Source organism: Athene noctua, chromosome 10, assembly GCF_965140245.1.
Source record: "Athene noctua chromosome 10, bAthNoc1.hap1.1, whole genome shotgun sequence".
NCBI classification, from domain to species: domain Eukaryota; kingdom Metazoa; phylum Chordata; class Aves; order Strigiformes; family Strigidae; genus Athene; species Athene noctua.
The window spans coordinates 19,189,302-19,207,637 of NC_134046.1; positions in this window are offsets into that span (position 1 = coordinate 19,189,302).

The window sequence follows — 18,336 nt, forward strand, 5'->3', positions numbered from 1 at the left end:
AGGTGAGGTTGACTCCTCGCTTTTCAGTTTCTTCTTCTCTAGATCTGTTATTGTGGTGATACTCTCACCCATCACTAACAATACCTCCTGGCACAGTGATAGGCAGGCACTGGCAAGCTGCCTCAATTTAGTGGCATGTATAATGTCCAATTTATCTCTCTGCTAAGCTGGTCTGCCATGTACACACAAGCAGATCTGTTCAGTTCACAAGTTAGGTCATTTCAAAACCATCTTACGTGTGTCTAATAACTGATGCAAATGAAATAGAGTGAGAGTTAGCATGCTGAGTACTCCCAGACTGGCTGCTTGCTCTATCAGGGTGTTCTCCCTGATGTGAACTTACACAGCTGAGTTATAAACCCTTCAGCCAGGCTGATAAATATTATTTTGGCATTGCTTCCAACTACTCACATTGACCACTAAGATAAATGTAGGGGTTTTTTTGCTTTCAAGTGGGCCAAACTGTTGCCGTTGGTGGTCTTTGTGTCTGCCACAGCCTGGAGCAAGCCGAAGTCCTAATGTACTGTAGAACTCCATAGCTTGGCTTTAACACTGACACTCGGACATCCAACATCATCAGCTGGATGTGTCTGAAATGTTGCCTGCTACTGAGCAGGTTACAGACCCCCTCCTGTGCACCTAGGTCTTGGACAAGGAGGCATTGTAGTAATGTTTTGATAAACCCTGGCAGTTTTATGGTAAGAAACAAATTCAGGAATAGGTGTTTGCAACAGAGCTGTACTCAAAAAAGCAACAACTTCATACATAGGTAGTACTTCTCTGTGGTCTAGACAGATAATTTTATACTCTGACTGTATAATTGCAAGTGATCAAGATACCAAAGCCCAGCTCAGGCAGCAAATGACCATGTGCACTGTTATCCACACTGAGCAGTGAATTGCCTTTGTTTAAACCACCAGAATGAAGAGCTACTGCCTTCCCAGCAATTTAAACCAAAATGTTCTGTTCTGCATTAGAGTTGAATTAAAAGAGTGTGTATAATATGCTGCAACAGCCCAGCGGACACACAGTAATTTTCTAAGTCAAGGAAACTTAACTTTTTGCAATCTCATGGTCATGCCATGCTTCTCCTTTGGATGAAGTAATGTGACTTGATCACAGTTGCATGAACGCTTGAGTTTTAAAAAGGATTTTAAAATGTGTGTCCTTGTATTTGTCTGCACATATCAGAGCTCGACACTCAAAAGCCAGAAATGGATGTGCAGACACAGTAGCTTTGCATCCACAGAACAGCCCATGCCCATTCCAATGTCATGTATGTACCAGGAGAGTGCCTTGGATATGTGCTCTTTACCAATGGATTTCTGCAGCAGAATCGTAGATCGTAGGCCAGGAATTCCTGGCATTTGTTCTTGTCTGATACTGCTGATTGGCAGTGTTGTGGTAGTGACAATCAGAATTTTTCTTCTGTAAGAAACGTTATGTACATACCTGTTTCCTCCTGTCACCCAATGCCTTCTAGGTACAATGTAGAGACCACTCAAAATCCAGAGCACCATGTGGTATTACAGTTTTGCAGGGGTTATAAGGGCTTTTTGGGTTACAACTGTGATTGAGCTTTCCCGTTCTTGGATTTTTCCCTTCACATCTGGCACAGATGTCCTTGTGTTCATTTTGCAGAAGCTTGTGGAGAGATGAGTGCAATGAAAGGTCTGAAGCTCCACCCGCGTTTGGAAGTGAACATAGTTCAGCTACTAGAAGCAAGTCCTTGCTGGCTGGTTGTTTTCACATCAGAAATGGCAACAATAAACTCTCCCAAGACTTTGTTCTGCAAGCGTTCCATAGTGGACAAAGGGTCAGCTGGGGGTAGAAGTGCCGGACATCTCATGGGATGGCCCATTTCTGCAAAATGCAGTTAGATTCCGAATCTGGAGAAATAGACTTTATTGCATTATACGCAAAAAATGCATTATTCTCCTCCCGGAAAGAGAAAACGAGGTCTAACAAGTGTGTTACAGAACTCAGATGCATCCCACTATCATTTCTTTCTGTTCTGGATACCTCCCATTAAGGCAATGAACCGGTTTGCAAAAGGCAGTAAAATGACTTCAAGATTGTCAGAATTTCTGTAGCGTGGCAGCAAGCCACTGTATAGCAGTTGACAGAAGTAAAACCATTTGCCCTTACAGTATGGCACCATATACTGTCCCCAACCAAAATGCAAAGCCTCGTCAAATAGATGTGTTGGGTGAAAGCTATGAGGGGGGAGGATGGCACAGAGACAGTGGCAGGGCTAAGAGGAGACGGACCTTGCTGGGCTGCTGCCTGTTGGAGCCCTGCTCACTGGAAGGTACAATTTTGGCAATGACTGTTTAGTATGCAGCTGGACATTATTTTATATCTAGTGTAATTTGAAAGTAGTCAGGATCTAAAAAGCTCTCGAGCAAAGATACTGAGCGACTGGCACTGCTGCCAGCATTGATAGAAGCACAGATTTGACCTGGCACCGAGGACAGAAAACTGTGGTTTAAAAAATTTGTCACCAGAAAACAGAGAGTTTGCCACCATTGTCCTACTGGATCAGGTAAGAACTCATCAGGAAAAGCTGAAAGTGTCGGCTACAGCCCAGCTGCTGGACACCCGCGTTGTCTGTAATGGAAGCAGTTAGGATTTTTGCTTGTTTAGTTCTCAGTTTTGCTTGCAGGAAAATCAAATAAACAAATTCCCTTCCCCACCCCCTACAGGGAGTGATTCCACATACATCTGTCAAAAAAACAACGTAGCAAGGGATTGGGCTGGGCTTGTGAAGGGCCTCTGTTTCTTAAGCCGTGGATCTCTGTGTTGCTGAAATTCTCAGCACTGAAAGCCCTCTGACTTCATTTGCTAGGAGACAGCATGGCAGGGGACAGTCTTTTCTGTTCACTGTCAACAGCAGGGGGAGGGACCTGTTTGCGGGTGGGTGGGAGATGGTACTATTAAAAAAATAATAAAAGCAGGGACAGAAGAACTTCCCTCCATAGGAGCATTTTATAGTGCCTGAGATGAACAAGAACACAGGTACTCTTACGGCGTTTGAGGCATAAGGAACTCCCCATTATAAATCCTGTGCACTAATGCTTTTTAAAATACCACTTTCCTCCGCTTCCCCCACCCTGCAGAAACAGTGTCCCTCTATTCCTTGTAGAATACATACATACACACACACAATTATTTTTGCAAAGTGCACCATCTCTCCTTCCCCTTACTAAATTGAAATTCAAAATTTCAGCCTGAATTCCCAGAAAAGGTGGTGATGCTCAGTGTAAGGCAGTTTATTCTGTCTGGCTTATTATCATCACTGACTTCAGTTTTCTCCTTTATCTCAAAGCAGTTGTTAAAGGAACCCAGAGCACCCTCACTATCCCGTGTTAGCAAGACAGCTCAAGTGTCTGTGTTTAGTAGAACAGGCTTTGCTAACACTGTCATTTTAGGGCAGCATTTAGAAGAACTGGTCATGTGTTTTTTTACTGGAATGATATTTATGTTCAATATGGCCTGAATAGAAGCAAAAGGTGTGTAGTATGTGTACTCAGAACAGCTCTTCAGGGACATCCAGGTGAAGAAGAAAAGATGGATGGAAATGAAAGACCCCAAATGTAGACCAGTCCAGTTGTGGGTATAGACTCCACTCCTGACAGAGAAAGAGAAGGGAGCTAAAGCCTGGGAGAGGTAAAACTCTATTTCTGGTCTAGATGAAAACATCCAGAACACCACTGTTTTCTTTTCATGCTGTACAGGTGCTCTTTCCTGCCTCCTCCTGTAGAATGAAATATTCAGATGGTTTCCTAGACAGAAGCTTATTCTCTGTGTGTATGTGTATAAATATGATATCTTCCTTCCAGAGTTTAAGAAATAAAAAAATAAGTTATTCTCTGGGAACAATGGTGAATTCCAGAGTGCATGAATGAAGCTCTGTAGAGCCTTGTGAATTATAACCTCCCCCTCTGCAGAAGGGGAAAACTGAGCAACAAAGATGAGGTGACTTGACTAAGACGATGTGAGACAGAATTAGGAACAGGAACCAGGAATTTTGTACTTAAGTCCTTGGCTTTCTGACAAAATCACCCGTCTGTCATCAACAGACTGGAAACATATGAGTCGTGGCTTTGTCTTTAGGAAGAAGAGATTAAATCCAAGTGGGTTATTTCAGTTTGGTCTGAAAGGCTCAGTGGCAGGTGCGAACTTTCTGCTTCCCGTCATTCAGCTCTTAATTGCAGTTTCTTTGCTGTTTGGTGTAGCCTTCTGAATTGCAATGACGTTATGCTACTGCAAGACCATATCAACATTGTTCTGCTGCTGTCTGGTACCAGATTCTTCTTTCAGGATGGATCCATCACAGTATGAACTGCTAAGCATGACGAAGTGTCAGGGCTTGACTGCAAGTGCTTGGGAACTTGGTGTAGCTCGAGGTGTAATATGACCTGACACTTGCTGCACGCAGAATGGTTGACTTTAGGCATGTGTGGCTACTGCCCTGTTCTGACACCAGTACAATGTTGTGAGCTTTTTTAAGGAGACAGGAGGTCATATCCTTTTTCCATCCCTCCCCTCAAGTGAAGAAAAAAGATTGAAATGTGGGTTAAGGTTTGCAGGACACACTATCTTGCCGACTCACTTCTGCTCTGATGGAAGAGGTTAACAAGGAAGAGCAGAAAGCAAGTCTTTTTCACTGATGATATGGGGACTTTTGGAAAGAGAAGTAGGGGAGAAGGAAACAGGCTGTTTAAGAACAGAGTACTATGCTGCAAGGTCTGTGTGATTGCCACCACTGCCTAATGCGAGCAGTCACTCTGGAGATGTTTGCTACCTTGTGCCCTACAGGAAACCTGGAGTGATCCAAAGAACAGTAGTCACTCTGCCTAGGAAATGCTTGAGTTGCAGATGCTGCAGGATCAAAAAGTCTTTTTCTGTGCCTCACTCACTCTACACTCTATGTTGCTCAGTGGGACAGCTTTTCTGTTGGGCAGAAATTGGGACACAGGCTCCTTGCTAACACTGACAACAAGGTGTCTCAGAGCACAAGGCTACTAAAGCTAGGTGCCTCACTAGTGTCATCCTTGCTGGCTGCTCAGGATCCTTCAGTGTTTCTGGTCTGGAGTACCATAGTGAGACTGGGCTGATCTCCACATGAAACAGGTTTTAGCAGTAAGGCAGCTTGTTTTAAAGGAAAAGGAGGTACCATAATCAGCAGCAGGCTCCTGACTCCTTGCCCTATGCCTGTGGAAGCTGGTGAAATTTGCTGTGGCTTCAGGAGAGTTTTGGACTGGCTGGCCCCAAGGATCTGTCAGGATGTTGCCATACCCTTAGGTATGTGGCTACAAAGGAAGAGGGAGAAAAGCTGTGATAGAATGAGTGAGAGGAAAGGGGCAGGAATAGGAATTCAATTCAACTCCATATTCTACAGGGGAAAATTAACATTTATTTTAATCCATCGAGATGGCAGAGCCTGGCTGCACAGAGATAAATGTGTACAGCAGCTGCCCAGTGGGATTTTACAGGTTGACAGTGTTTAGCGTGCTGCATTTAACAGTTTCATAGCCAGCTTTTCTCAGTGACATGATGCAAGGTGAAAAAGCTGCCACAGGAAGGTGAGATGCATGTGCTGAATCCTACAAGAAATGGTTTCTCCACTCTAGGGCCTAATGAATGCCTGGATGAAAAGAAGAGGTAAAGCAAGCATGTGTGAAGGACAGGTAGCTCATATCACCTCTGTGTGGTGAAGTGACAAGGAGTTTAATGAGGATATCCTGGCAACAGACTGTGGCTGTGCTGTCTGTACAGGCAGATCAGTGCTGCCATGAGTTAGTTGCTCATTAACATGCTTCACTGTTTGCAGTGGTGAAGCCAGCTTCCATATTCCTGCCTTCTTGGCTGTTTGTGACCACACAGTAAATTGGAACACTGGAGTGGTCTGGCTTAAAGTGAACTTTTTCTTCTTGGAGGGAAAGGGAAGAGTTGTTCTCAGTCATCTCTGTAACATCTAGAAACAGGGTTTTTGTCTTGGTACACCTGAGGTTGTTGTGAATTTTTGCACAGAGATGAAAATGAGGAGCCAGAGGGTGGCTGAAGAGGAGCCTTCTTTCCCCCCTTTTCTGAATGTGACGTCTCTGGGGGCAAGAGTGTTTCTGGGTTTAAGAAATGCATAGCTTGCTTGGAAAGTCTAGGCAGCCATTGATAACTGGGCCTATGTGAGTACCTGAGCTCAATGTATGGCTTGGTGTGGGTGACTTGCCTTCCCAGTACCTTAGCTCAAGTTGATTTCCCCTTGCTGCATCCAAACAAGTTGTGATGAATTTGGGCTCACCAGTTTTCCTGCATACCTTGGCTCCTACCTGCAAGAGGCCCTTGTAGCACTCAGATCTCCCCTAGCTTAACTCTATTGTTCCAATGTTGTTTTCTCAGTGGGATATTAAGATGGGTCATTCTGGTGAGACAGAAAGGTGAGGGCAAGACAACTGGGTCTGCTGGAATTCCTTTGGAGGGTCAGTGTGAGCTATCTGGAGCCAGGCCAGTGTTGGTCATGACTAACAGGATTAAGGTTCACGTTTGAGCCCTGTTCCACCACCACCACTTTCCCATCTCACATTCTGAGTTTGGCTTGGGAGATGAGGACAGCTGAGGTGATCAGGGAAGAGAGACCCTGTCTGGTAAGAGAATGCTAAAAATGTGACTCAGTGTAACTAGCAATGAAAGGCTGATGGGTCTGTGAAAGCTGTCTACCAATGCATCCTAGGAAAAGGTACTGGGGAAGGCGATGCGTTATTTAAGCTGAAGGGAAATGCCAGCATAAGAAGAACTATAACCGAGTTCTCAACAAATTGAGGCTGCAAATGAGAAGAATGCTTTCAACCATCAGAGTGAAGTTGCGAAGCATCCTTCCCATAGGAACAGTGGAGAGAAAAACTAATTGTCTAGGATGTTACTGATGAATTACAGGGCATGAGTACCAATAGTAGCAGGGCCTGTACTTGGAAACACAAAACATCCCTTCCAAGCCAGATCCCAAATCCTACTTTTTCTTTTTCCATACTAAGCTCCCAGCCTTGTGAAAAGCTGTGAGAAATAAGCTTCACTTCTATACTCAGGTTCTTCACCAAGGAGCAGGGAGAGACCACTTTGAGCACATCTTCAAGAATGACCAAGAATTTAGCATCGAAGCTTTGAAGTGGAAGAAGTGTTTAATGTTAAGCTGTAGTTTAAACCTGTTTTATCACCACTGGCTTGCTGTTTAAGGAAATTACAAGAGGAGGAACTATCTACTCGAAGTACAAACAAGTATATTTTGCATGTAAATTTTTTACAGGACTCCAGGGCAATACTGACAATCTGAAGTTAGTCTGGGCAGAGGAAATGAACCATCAAATCTCAGCAGAGAGGATGAAGACTATAATGCTGGCTGCTGAGAGCAGTACAAGATCCCTCTTGAATATCAGTGGAAAATGATGATGAGATATTTTCACAGGGTGGATATGCAAAAGAAAATAGATACATGGTTCACAGTGAATGGCAGGAATTCCTTGGTATCAGGAAATCATCTTCATATCTTCTGAGATGCTTCTAAATTAAATGGCTGATGTTTCAGAAACTTGACATGAGTTATTTCAGGGATGTATCCCCCAAGTTCTTAATACCTTGCTGTTAGGATAATGTCCTGATTTTCTGCAATTAAACAAAGATAGGTAACTGTTTAACATTCTGTGACTGAAGCCAGTAGCTTTATGAAATCACTGTATGTGCAGAGACAGATACCATCCGTAGGAATGGAGTTGGCCAAAATGGGATAATTAAGAGGAATGGAGTGACTTACTGCCTCCACTAGATTAGCAGCCGAACTGTTTGAGAAAGGAGAAGACCAAATGGCAGGTTTTGCTTTAATGTTTTTATTAGCAGTATTTTTTCTCAGCATCTATTGTATCTCAACTCTTCTGACTCTTAAATAATTGAGGACAATCTTTATGTGTACAAATGCTTCATATGGTCAACAACTTTGTTGCTCTTTAACAATAGGTACCATGTAAAAGGGACTTGTCAGGCTGGTGCTCTCTGGTGCAGTTGTCAGTGCTGAAAATGTCGAAATGTGTTTCTGTAGTTAATAGGCAGTCTGGATGTTTTCCTGAGTCAAAGGCTCCCCCTGTGTTTTTACTCATTGCCTCTCTGCATCGCTAAAACCAGATCTTAGCAAAATGTAGTAGTATTCTTCCATCGCTGGGCCTGCCTGCATACATGATCACCAATAATCAGCTGCACAGTAGCAGCTTGTTTTCTGCTGTCTGGCTTGTTGGAGATGATATATGAAGTATGAAGAAAAGTGTGAGATGTTTTTCTTAAGCTACGTTAAGCCCACTGTGCTGACAGCAGCAAAACAGAACTTGTTTTGACAAGGAATTGAGCTAACATGACACAAAAGCTAAATGCAGGAAAGATGAGGATCTGTATCAGACCTTGGTGATTTTTTTTCTTTTGTGGGTCATTTTTAAGAGCCTTTCCGTGGCACTCTCCTAGGTTCCCAGAGTTTATATTCTGAGTTGTCACCTTCTCCACAGTGTGAAAGAGACTCCTTGTTTTCTTTTTTTCCATTGGTCTTCGTTGCTTCCAGCACAAAGACTCAAGATTTATTTTTAGGCTTATGGATCATTACAATATTGATAGTGTTGCATCTTTATGTGGTTGTGATATGTCACTGTGAGTGTTTGCTTCCAAGGAGACTGATGCGGTTCAACGGGAGGAAGACAGTGTCATGTCTCATGACATGTTTCTTCTGCCCCATGGGGCATATATGAGGAGTTAGGACCCCAACACAGATGGCTTAAGCCTGTAATCACTCTTCGTCTTCTCTCAGGCAAGCATGGGGAATTCAAATCATCTTCAGGGCATGGATCAGACAGCACTTTCTTTTACTGTAACCATCAAGGGGCAATTGCTACCCCAACAGGTCATCGAACCAGCTCATTCTGCCACAGCCTGAAAGATGGATTGCTTTAGGTCTGGCATTTATTCATGCTGAGATGGGTATGAATAAATCCTGTACTCCAGTGTGCAAGCTGTTTGCATAGCAGAGGTTGGAAAGGTCCCATTCTCCACTCCCTGCAGTGTTGTGTGAAGGCTTTGCATTACTCTGAAGGTTGAAATATTTGAGGTTACAAGAATCAGTGTGCTGAACGTTAATGGACCCTAAAAGTCTGTGACAAATAGCATTAATGCTTTTCCATTGATCACCTATACTGGGGTATCCTATTGGTGTATACCGGGGTTCCCTCTGGGCCTGCCCAAGTTCTTTTGCTAAAGAAAGGGTGCACGTGTCCAGGTATCTTCCCAGCATGACGCCAGGAGGCAGCCATGGTCTGCAGCTGGTAACCAGGGTTGCAGAGCCAATTGCAAAGCTTGTCTGTTCTGTAGTTTAGATCTTGTGATTTCACTGGGGCCAGGATTTCATCCTGCTGCTTGATTTTTGTTTTTTTCTATGGATATTTTCTGCTGGCTTCTCTCCTCTGGATAATGGGTTTGCTGCTGATGTGCATTGGAGAAACCAACAGTGGTACGTGGGAGCTGATCTTAACAATAAGGAACCACTCCAGTGTTGGCTGGTAGGCAAAAGTAACTTGAAAAACTGCTCACTCATAGAAGTGTGCTACCAGCAGTCTTCCCCAATACTTGTTCAGCGTTCACCAGTCACCAACATGCAATAACTAAAAATCAGTCTTTCCTGATGACGTGGGGTTTGGATGACAGTCTGTCTCCCAAAGGCCAGATAACAAATGGGTGTTATATCAGAACCTGGGAACCCTTCTCCAGGGCTGCATGAGCCATGGAGGCCTTGTTCCCTGTGACACTGTCCTACTAGAACAACATCTTCATCTGTTGCATCTCTTCTCAAACTGCTGGTCCTCAAACAAAATACTGAGTAAAATGGCAAGTGTTGCTAAAGCATTCTGGGATTATGAACTGGGAGCAACATTAGGGTTCATTAGAAAATTTAGAAAATTCTTTGACCTTCATAATGCCAAGCCTCTTTCCGCTTTCACTGAAAGCTGCTGCGGAGCTCCCACTGACCTCATCAGTGCAGGGCAGAGCCAGGACATGCAGAACTTGTCTTGCCACCTTGCCCATGGCAATGTCAACAGCTGTCACCAACTGTGAACCTGGTCCTGGCAAGTAGATAAAGGAAGGAGTTCCCCCTTAATATGCAGGAGAGATGATTAAGAAGTTTTGTAATGTGTTATTAGAACAACCAGATGTTTGTTTTTTGCCTTTGTGTGTCCATGTGCTTGTGTTGAGCAAGAGACAGAAATGAATAACAGACCACATGCAGCCATCAAGGGGTCACTGCAAATCCCTCTCAGAGGGAAACTGTCACCAGTGTAGGCACGAGCTGGGGAGAAGCTGAGGCTGGAGCAAGGAGTAGGATGGGTGCAGGATGGCTGCAGAGAATTAAAGGGCTGTGGCAGTTATGTTGGGATGTGACTTAAATAGTAGGAGGAAATACAGCCAGAGGCTCAGCTCCTGCAAATGGACCAGGCTCATAGGTCAGTAGGGTCCTAGCAGTTTACAGCAAATGAGATATCATGTGCTGCAGTGAGAGCATAGTCTGAATGCTATCCAGTACTCCTCTCAGGAACCCCAGAAGACACCACTGTCTCAGCTGAAAGACCAAAGTAGGGAAGACTCAAATAGTCCTCAGAGCAGTGAGTCTTATTTTTGGTGTAAGAGCCAACCTCCTGCTCAAAGAAACTTCTACATGGGTACTTCATTCAGTTAGAGTTGGTCTATTATTTATCATTTTGTACCACTTACTCTGCAGTTACATTTTTCTATAAAAATTTTATGGATACCCATGTGTAAGGGTATAGGATGTGCAGGTACTTTTTTATCTACTTCTCTCCATCTCCAGCTGAGATAGCACAGAGACATGTTTCTCCCATACGCAGAATCTTTGGGGTCAGCATTGCTCTCCTATGCAGGAGCGGGACTGTGGGCCATGGCAGTATTGCTCTGGGCTTTGCATGAGCACATGGATATGCATGGATGAAAGAAAACATCTTCAGTAAAATAGAGATCACACTTACAATCACTTCAAAATGTGAGACCAGCTACTATTGTCATAATTGCTGAAGTCGTAGTAACATCTTTTCTCAAGCTGAAGATGTAATGGGAGATGAGTGTCAGGCAACAGACATAACGGACCTGAATCATCTGAGTGGCCGATCTGTTGCATGGACCTCTATATGTGTTTGGTGAGGAACTGGATCAGCTCCATTGTTTTCTAAAGGTCTGTTGCAACCATGTGGTGTTGTCCTTCATGGCATGTAGTCTATATGAGGATCAAAGAGTTATTTCTAACCCGTGCTTTCCACTGTGGTGAGGGACTGTTTGAGGTGCAGACCATTGGGTGTCCCTGTCAGATCCTCCTTGTGTGTGGTTCAGTGAAGCACCTCAAAGCCAGGCTAGAGATGGATTATTCCTCCTCCTCCTTTGTGGTTATAATAAACCTCCTATCAGTGGCTGGGATAGTCTTACGTTCGATAGTTGTTGTGGTATCACACACAGGCTCAATGCTCCATCCAGCCAAAAGCCAGGCGATAAGATAGGATGCTCTCGGCCTCGCTTTCAAAGAGACTTTTGCCCCTGTCAGAATCACTCCAATCTCCTTAGGCATTTTCAGATAGCACCTGTGTGCAAGAACACAGGTGCCAAGTTGCATCTCCAGTCTTGCTGAGAGCTACTAGCTGCACACCAGTTTGACACTGTAATAATAGATTTCTTTTTTCAGATGAAATTAATCTTGGATTATCTGCTTCACCAATCCAAATACAGGCTCCTACATTAGCATCCACTTTCCTTAGGCTTGAATCTTTCAGGAAATAGATGCAAATTGGAAAACCTACGTAAGTTAACCGAGGTTGTAAATCCCAGCCACATCACACGTGAGCCCGGGAGGTAGAGAATAGCTTTCAAACCACTTCCCACAAATTGAGAGTGAGCGCTGCACTCTCATACATCTTATTAAAGCTGTGGTGAGAAACGGGCTTGCTAATACAGTGTTCCTGTGCTTCAAGCAACCACTCCCATTTAAGGAACAAAAAATGCTGTCATCTACCTCCAGCCAGTGGAATCCAGATTAACTTCTGCCCTCTGAATTAACACACCAGAACTTTGTAATGAGTCACTCCAGGCTTCACTCAACAGATCCGACACAAGCCTGCTGTGTCAAGAACTCTATGGTGAATCAGAAGAGCAGTTTGCTCTCTCTCCTTTTCCTTGCCTGCATCACCTGCAACATTTGGGTTTTAATTTTGGCTGGTAGGTGATTCTGAGGGGAAAACGTGTGAGAGAGTGTGCAGTGAGGAGTGCCAACACTGCATGTTGCAGTGCAGAAGTGCCTGAGCTAGCAAAAAAACATTTAGAGCTGGAAGCAGGCTTGACAAGGTGAAATATTTTTGTGTCTGGACCACTCAGAGGTAGGATGTTCTGGCATCGCTTCCTGGATCAAACCAAGATATTCTGCTCTTTTCTGTGCTGTGTGGGTGTTAACCCCTTTGTCTTTACGCTGCATCACTGCTAAGTGTCAGACATACCCTAACTGCCCAAGATTTAATTTCAGGAAACACCTATGTTTCCCTGGTTGGGTTTTTCCCCCCTTTTTTGCAGTTCAGACTGAAGTCTTAGACTGAAGCCTTCAACTGAAGCCTTAGAAACTTCAGAACTGTAGTCCAAGCATGATTTAAAAACATGCTAAGAGTGGAAATGCAATTAAGGTACCTTAACTGCCTTTACTCTGCCCTGCAGCAATGCAAAGGAAAACAATTTGTTTTTAAAGGTTATTGTAATCTAGAGTTTTACACTCTCACATGCCTTAATCATTACTACCCTCCTCACAGTCATAAACAACTGCTAAGTAAAATGTGCCTTTTACATTTTTAATGGACAAATATCACAATAATAATGGTCATTGTGGCCATTTTGTAAAAGACTGAGGCAAGTATCAGTTAGCAAATGAAACAATGTCAAGTCTCAGCTGACATTGAATAGCAATAGTCATACTAAGCACAGGTACGATGCTCCTTACCTTTTTTGGCTTCATCTGAAGAAGGAAAATCTGTACATACATAACTACAAACTCCATGTTTGTCTGGTCCTGCAATCACCCACTCGTGTGCTTAGCTTGATGTTCCTGGTGACTACTCACACATTTTATGTGAAGACTGACATATAAATTTTTCTAGCGTGGGGGCTAGATCTGTCTTCTCAAAGCTTCACTTTCCTTACATTTTGAGGGAAATAGGGACACAGGGATAAAGGGCAAAAGAAAGGTCTTTTTCAGGTGTGCAGCAGGGCTGGTTTGCTCAGACCGCATGGGACTGCACTTTGGGTAACTGCTACCAGCCTGTCCTCACCTGATCTTCCACTATTTTGTTAGCATGATTTGGCAGGCTGTACAGGACAACACAAGAGAAGAATCTGCCTCTTAAGTTGATTTATCTTAATGAGATGGAGAGCTTGGGGTGCATGTTTTTCCATTTTATTAAGATCTTTCAAGACAAAGAAAAACCTGTTATCTTTCTCAAAGGACAGGTTTTTTAATTTTTGGTTGAGTGAAGTTAAATTCTTCATTCTGCATGAAGGCTTTTATCTCTCTGTGTCTTTGTTATTATATATCTTCCTGTGAGCCGCAGGAAGATATTTCAAAACCTGTCACTGTTGGTCTTGACTGTTGTCTGTGGTGTGAGGAAAGTTGAGCCAATCGCATACTTGGAAATTTTCCACCTTTGTAGGAAGGGAAGGACAGAATCCGATGTAGATCTCTGCTGTTGCAAACCTTTCTGCTGGCTGGGCTTGAGATCCAGTTGTACACCTGCAGCTCAGCTGTGCTGGGCAAGGGGGTTCATTACACATTGCCCTGCTTATCGCATGCACTGTTTTGTTAGTGCCTGAGCTGCCATAATCTGACACTTCATTTGGAAAGCATTTGCTGTCCTCTCCTGACAGCATTCTGTGATCCATATTTTTTTACGGCTGGTATAATCTGAAAATCAAGTACTTCTGGCATTTTTCATAGCTCCATATAGTCTACTATATTCATCTGAGCAACTGCCATTTGCCTTTAATCTGTCCAGATTCAATTATTTTAAGTATCCACAGGTGAAGCATTAGAGACCACGTGTCCTTTCCTTTTAAAAAAGGGAACTCTTTGTTTTATCTGTCATGACTGGAGGTGGGAGCTTAGTTCCTGGTCATCCACTGGCATGTGATGCGACAAGCACTTCTCTGTGCCTCAGTTCTCTCATATGAGCAGTAATACTGGACCACTCCTCCATTTATAACATGGTTGGAAGTCTACAACGTGCTTAATGTGACCAGGAGAGACTTGTACATCTGGACCTTTTCATTTGTTCAGTCCAGTTTAATTGGAAAATAAAAGTTTATTGTCTTCTTCTTGAAAGTAAAAGCAGTGATACTGGAGTCTTCTATAGCAGGCATATTCTGGGCTGGGACAGTTAATGAAAGTGAGGAAAACAGAAAAAAAAAATGCGTTTGCTAGCTTGGTGTTTCTCAAATGTTTCATGTTGGCAACACTACTTGAAGTTGTAATAATAAAGTCTAAATTCTCCCCTCTTACACTTGCTGCGTAAGTGCACAGAGGTACTCGTGCTAATGGTGTTATGCCAGTATAATTGCTTTATATGTTTGTTTTAAGAGGCTGGCACAGAGCTCTTGGCTATAAAGGGTTAGGGTGTGCAAGGAATGCAAGAGCAAGATTTCTTTTGCCTGAAATCATAGCTGCATGTTCAGCATCTTTCTAATCCTCTTTTCCTCCCTGAACCATGTTTCTTGACCTTCTTGGGGGATTTTGATCCACCAGTAGAAAACCCCAATCAATTACTCAGCCATAACTGCCTGTGGAATTACACCGAACTAAAACCTTGATTGCCAACACCTCTGAAATCTTGAGTCAGTCTGAGTGAGAGAAAGCTCTCTATCTCCTGTGGGTTAATACATTCCCTCAGTTTTCCCAGCACTCCTCTGACCTGGCCGCAGCCTCTCGTGGCTCATAGTGCTCAGCTGTTTGCAGGTATAGGGTGAGAAACTGTGCTTGTTTCTCAAGTAGCATACACCGTCCCAGCAGTCGTTCCATTCCTGTGTAAGGCCGGGCGGACTGGGGATAGCTCTAAAAGAAATCTGACATTAGCATGTGTGCATGCTGTAGGGAAGACCACTGAGAGACTCAACTCTTCAGTGCTCCGCTCTGTGTCTGGATGTGCACACCATATAGAGGTGGCATTTTACAGCAGTGACAGCGTTACAAGCACTCAAATTGTACAAGAGCAATGAGATGCCCAATTAAGCAGTCTTGTCTCCTGAGCTCTACAGTGGTGCTGGGCTAGTGATGCCAGTTAGAAAATACTGGCAATTCTCTGTGGAAGCAGAACAATGTCTGGTGAGAGAGACCCAGGAACTGGACTTCTTGTCATGGATGTCCCCACCAAGAGTCTTAGCCTGTGCTCAGCTGATAGAGGATTTCTTTTCTCAGTGATTTCTGAGCTAGCAAAAGTTAATACTGTCTCTTTAGGGGCTGTTTGATTATATTTAGCAAAAATCTTGTGGTCTCAGCTGTAAACCAAATAGGCCATTTACCCCTCACAGTAGTAGCTACCACAGTTGGCAGTAATTGTCCCCTTAGTCACTGCTAGTCACCTCTCAGCCAGAGAGCTGAACTGAGGCCATGGAGACAGAATGATCTCCTTGTTTTGAGACATTTCTGCCAGCTCACCCTGGGAGCTCACCCGCAGTGTGATCGAATGTAGATCTTGGGCTATGTCCCTTCTGGTGCCAGCAGAGCTCTTGGCCAAACACCCTTCACCTGCCTTAGGTCGTCAGGACATCTTTAAAGAGGAAGAGCCTATGGCTTTGCCTGCCTGACAGCCATGTGAAGGAGTTAGAAGAGCCAGGTAGCTGTTTGAGTCACCACCACTTCTGCTGGCTGCCTGAGAGGAGACCCAGCAAGTCCTGGACATGCTCAACCAGCCCAGCACATGTGGGCACTGGGCTGGCTGAGGGAGGCACCCACCCACCCGCAACAGACAAGGACCATTAGGAGTTAATGCCTGCAATTAGAAATGAGCTGCAAGAGTTGGAGGTTTCAGAAAGATGACAGTGGGTGTGAAACACTGTAACATTCCCATTAATTTGAAATGTCTCCTCTCTGGCCAGAAAGAGGTGACCAGATTTTTTAGTCAATATTAATTTTACACTTGGCACCACAGGAGAGTGTGAACTGCTGAGTTCACAAAGGGTCCATCTAATAGACAATAGAAAATCAGAAAAGTGAAGATTGAGTTCACTTGCCCAAGCGATGAGAGTATAATAACCATGAGGGCTGCAGAGGGCAATGGAAAATTTTGAGCTGTAATGAGGAGTCGCAGCAAGTGCCTGTGCTGTGGCTCTCTGATGGGCACAGGTAGGAGCAGTTGAGAGAAGGTGGGATGGTGCAGCATTGTATGGGAGGGAGGAGGTCTTGGATCTGGAATGAGAGACAGATGAGGAGGAGGAGGATATCACGTCACAGGTGTGCTGTAGGAATGGAGGCTAGATAAGAAAAGCCAATTGTTCCACTGCAAATGAATCCCACGCCTGAGCTCCCATCTGATTTCCTTTAGAAGAGAGTTTGAAATTTTAGATGGGCTCCCACATGCATGCCTGTGGCCTTCTGGGTCTGCTCTGCCCCTTCCTGTTTTGATCACCTCTCTGGCTAGATTACTTGAAGCAAGCCATTCCCATCTCCTGGTGGCCACTAGACACCAGGCTTTCAAAGCTGTGGTGATTAGCCAAGTACATACTGCAGAAGTAAGGGATGAACTTGATTCCAAAGATCCAAATGCTACTGGCTTTCTAATAAACCCTGAGGAAACTCTCTGGGAACAGGAGATAATTATAAGAAAAATAGATTGCTTAGAGAGACAAGTTTGCCTGCTTTCCTGAACCTTCAAGCAGTTTGCAAAACTAATTTATTTCATTCAGTCTTGTTGCTAGCACGAGACTTTCCAAAACCAGGACTACTTACTTTCAACACTATATTGCAGCCTATCCATGGGCACTTCAAGCTTACGTATGACCTTGTGCTTCAGGCCTCAGCCTCCCCTTTCTTCCTGGGATAGCAGAGTCCAAAGCTGGATAACAAACTGAAGACTCGATTTCCTGCTTTGGCTGAGATGATGCTTCAAAATAGATTGATTTTCTTGCAGAATTGTTCTTTTAGTTCCCTTTTCTTCTTAATGAACATTTTTGATATCTGTGGAATCTGAATTCTGCCTTGATTGAAATGGCACCACTGTTCTCAAAATTCCAAGCCTATATCTCAAACCTCAAGCCACTGAAATCCCTGTCAAACCTAGCACCTGGTTAATGAATACGTCTTGAGGAGCCCAGATACTTTATTTCTGTAACACTGTTGGTGTTTTTGATCTGGCCATTAAAGAAGCAAAGTGAAAGAGTAAGAAGATGCCTGTCTCTGCATTATCTGTCTGTGACAAGCTACCAGTAGATGCTGCATCTGGTCAGCTGTAATATTCAGAACAGATTTCTGGATAAAAAGCCACGGATTTTGTTTTAGATCAGAAGAGGGAAAAGAGGTCTAGCCTTCTCACCATAGGAAACAATTGTGATCCTGACAGTGAGAAGAAAAAAAAATAAATGCAGGGCATGCAAAGTTATTGGTAAGAGAGTAAAGTGAAAGCCCTGGTAAAGAAACATGGAGAGAACAAAGTGTGGCTAGACAAAGGTATAAGGGAATACATGCGAAGTGCATGTGTCAGAGAAGATAAATGTGGCAAATAGACTCCTTTGGAAGAATGAAGAATAACCAGAGCCCCTGGTGTGAAAAAGGGGAAGGAAGGTTTGCAGAGAATTCTTAAAATGTGCTGGGAATGAGGATAGAGATAGGTGATGGAGAAATCTTACAGGGACATGGAAGTAGAGTCGCTGACTGTAGAAACCTCCTGCAGCATGAGAGATCCCCTTCTCTCGGGGGTGGCACAGCACCAAACACGGGAGACCTGCGACTGGGCAGAGCCAGCAGCCTGCGTGAATACTGTGGACAAGTGGCAGAGTAAACCATGGGTGCAGGTCTCCAAACTATCTTATCTGACATTGCAGCTTCTCAAGTCTGTTCCTTTTGGAGCCCCCAGGTGTGTTGCTGAAGTTTTCTAGCCTACTATCTGAGATGAAAAAAGCCTTCATGCAATCTGGAGGTTTTACTGGGTTTTCAGTCAAGCTGTAAATAACTGTAGCCATCTTTTGGCACCCAAATTTGCAACACTCATGAGTACAAACAAAAAGCAACAT